Raw genomic sequence first — 3,047 nt, 5'->3', positions numbered from 1 at the left:
CCCGCACGCCCTGGACCGCGCTTGGCCGCGCCCGACCGTGGCCGACAGCGCGCGCTCGCGCCCACGCCCCCTCTGACCAAGCCCGGCCATGGAGGGTCTCCGCTCCCCCTTGCTGCTACCCGCTCGGCCACCACCGCCTCCATCCCGCGGCTCCTGGCCGCGCCCGCCAGGGCCGTCGCCGTCCGGGGCCTCCCCTGCTCCCCGCCTCCTGCCGCTGTCGAGCGATGCCGCCGACGCAGCTGGGCCTCGCGCCCTCGCTGCAGTGGCCTCGGGCACGGGCACCCATTGCCCAAAACCGCCACGCCCGCACCTGGCGCCCAGCGCCCACTAGCGCCCGAAAACCCACTAAGGACAGATGGGCCCCACGCCCAAAACATTTTTTTAATTAAAAAAAGAGAATTAAAAAAATATAATAAATAAATAATTAATAATAAAATTAACTAATTAATTAACTAATTAATTAACTAATTAATTAACTAATTAATTAACTTAACTAATCCTGTTTAGTTTAACTAATTAAGACTAATTAACCTAATAAATAGTTACCCTAATTAACTACTGTTAATTAGCTAAACAATCCCTAACAGGTGGGACCCACCTGTCAGGTTGACCCAGTCAACCTCTATTGACTGCTGACATGATGCTGACATCATGCTGACATCAGCAATCACTGTTCTGGATAATGTTGCATTAAAATAATTAAATAAATCCTGAAAATGATTTAAATCTTTTAAAATTAATAGAGAATAAACCGTAGCTCAGATGAAAATACTTTCTACATGAAAGTTGCTCAGAACGACGAGACGATTTCGGATACGCAGCCCGTTCGTCCACCACACACCCCTAACATATCAAACACGCAACTTTCCCCCTCCGGTTCATTTGTCCGAAAACACGAAACACCGGGAATACTTTCCCGGATGCTTTCCCCCTTCGTCGGTATCACCTACTACCGCGTTAGAACACGTCTAGCTCTGCTTGTTGTCCTGTTATGCACTTGCTTGCTATGTATTTACTGTTTCTCCCCCCTCTTCTCTCCGGTAGACCTCGTGACGATGCTGATGCCCCTATGGTCGACTACATCACCGACGACCCCTCTCTCTTGCTAGAGCAACCAGGCAAACCCCCCCCCTTGATCACCAGATATCACCTATTCTCCTCTATACTGCTTGCATTAGAGTAGTGTAGCATGTTACTGCTTTCCGTTAATCCTATTCTGATGCATAGCCTGTCATTGTTGCTACAGTCATTGATACCTTACCCGCAATCCTACATGCTTAGCATAGGATGCTAGTATTTTTCATCTGTGGCCCTACATTCTTATCCGTCTGTTGTGCTATACTATCGGGCCGTGATCACTCGGGAGGTGATCACGGGTATATACTATATACTTTCTACATGATACATGTGGAGACTAAAGTCGGGTCGGCTGGTGGAGCACCCGCGAGTGGATCTTTGTGGCGGAGCGACAGGGCAGGTTGAGACCGCCTAGGAGAGAGGTGGGCCTGGCCCGGTTCGGCGTTCGCGGATACTTAACACGCTTAACGAGATCTTGGTATTTGATCTGAGTTGGCTACGAGCCTATACGCACTAACCATCTACGCGGGAGTAGTTATGGGTATCCCTACGTCGTGGTATCAGCCGAAGCACTTCGTGACGCCAGCGACTGAGTGGCGCGCGCCGGATTGGAATGTAAGCCTGCTCTTGTATTAAGGGGGCTAGTTCTGCTTTCGGCCGCGTACGCAACGTGCAGGTGTGCTATGGGCGATGGGCCCAGACCCCTGTGCGCTTAGGTTTAGACCGGCGTGCTGGCCTCTCTGTTTTGCCTAGGTGGGGCTGCGACGTGTTGATCTTCCGAGGCCGGGCATGACCCAGGAAAGTGTGTCCGGCCAAATGGGATCAAGCGTGTTGGGTAAGTTGGTGCACCCCTGCAGGGAAGTTAATCTATTCGAATAGCCGTGATCTTCGGTAACAGGACGACTTGGAGTTGTACCTTGACCTTATGACAACTAGAACCGGATACTTAATAAAACACACCCTTCCAAGTTCCACAGACAACCCGGTGATCGCTTTTCCACAGGGCGACGAGGGGAGGATCGCCGGGTAGGATTATGCTATGCGATGCTACTGGAGATGCTACTTGGAGATGCTACTTGGAGGACTTCAATCTACTCTCTTCTACATGCTGCAAGACGGAGGCTGCCAGAAGCGTAGTCTTCGACAGGATTAGCTGTCCCCCTCTTATTCTGGCATTCTGCAGTCCAGTCCATCGATATGGCCCTTTACACATATACCCATGCATATGTAGTGTAGCTCCTTGCTTGCGAGTACTTTGGATGAGTACTCACGGTTGCTTTTCTCCCTCTTTTCCCCTTTCCCTTCTACCTGGTTGTCGCAACCAGATGCTGGAGCCCTGGAGCCAGACGCCACTGTCGACGATGATTCCTACTACACTGGAGGTGCGTACTACTACGTGCAGGCTGCTGACGACGTCCATGAGTAGTTTAGGAGGATCCCAGGCAGGAGGCCTGCGCCTCTTTCGATCTGTATCCCAGTTTGTGCTAGCCTTCTTAAGGCAAACTTGTTTAACTTATGTCTGTACTCAGATATTGTTGCTTCCGCTGACTCGTCTATGATCGAGCACTTGTATTCGAGCCCTCGAGGCCCCTGGCTTGTATTATGATGCTTGTATGACTTATTTTATTTGTAGAGTTGTGTTGTGATATCTTCCCGTGAGTCCCTGATCTTGATCGTACACGTTTGCGTGTATGATTAGTGTACGATTGAATCGGGGGCGTCACAGACGGGGAGCCCCGGCTCCGTCTTTGGCTTGACGAAGCGCGGAGGAGCCGAGGAGGGGGCGCGCCTGCCACCCTCGTTGATGACGATGCCGGCGCTGCGGGTGCGCCGGCCGAGCGGCGTCTCCGCGGCAGGCTCGGCCTTGACGCCGAACAACGCCGGCGAGTCGGAAGAGTGGGAGGAGGAGCCGGAGGACGAGGAAGAAGAGGAGGAGCCAAACCTCCTGGGCGCCCACAGCCCGGCGCTCC

Source organism: Triticum dicoccoides, chromosome 6A (genome assembly GCF_002162155.2).
Source record: "Triticum dicoccoides isolate Atlit2015 ecotype Zavitan chromosome 6A, WEW_v2.0, whole genome shotgun sequence".
NCBI lineage: Eukaryota > Viridiplantae > Streptophyta > Magnoliopsida > Poales > Poaceae > Triticum > Triticum dicoccoides.
The sequence above is the reverse complement of the archived record's forward strand: the minus strand, read 5'-3'. Positions refer to the sequence as shown.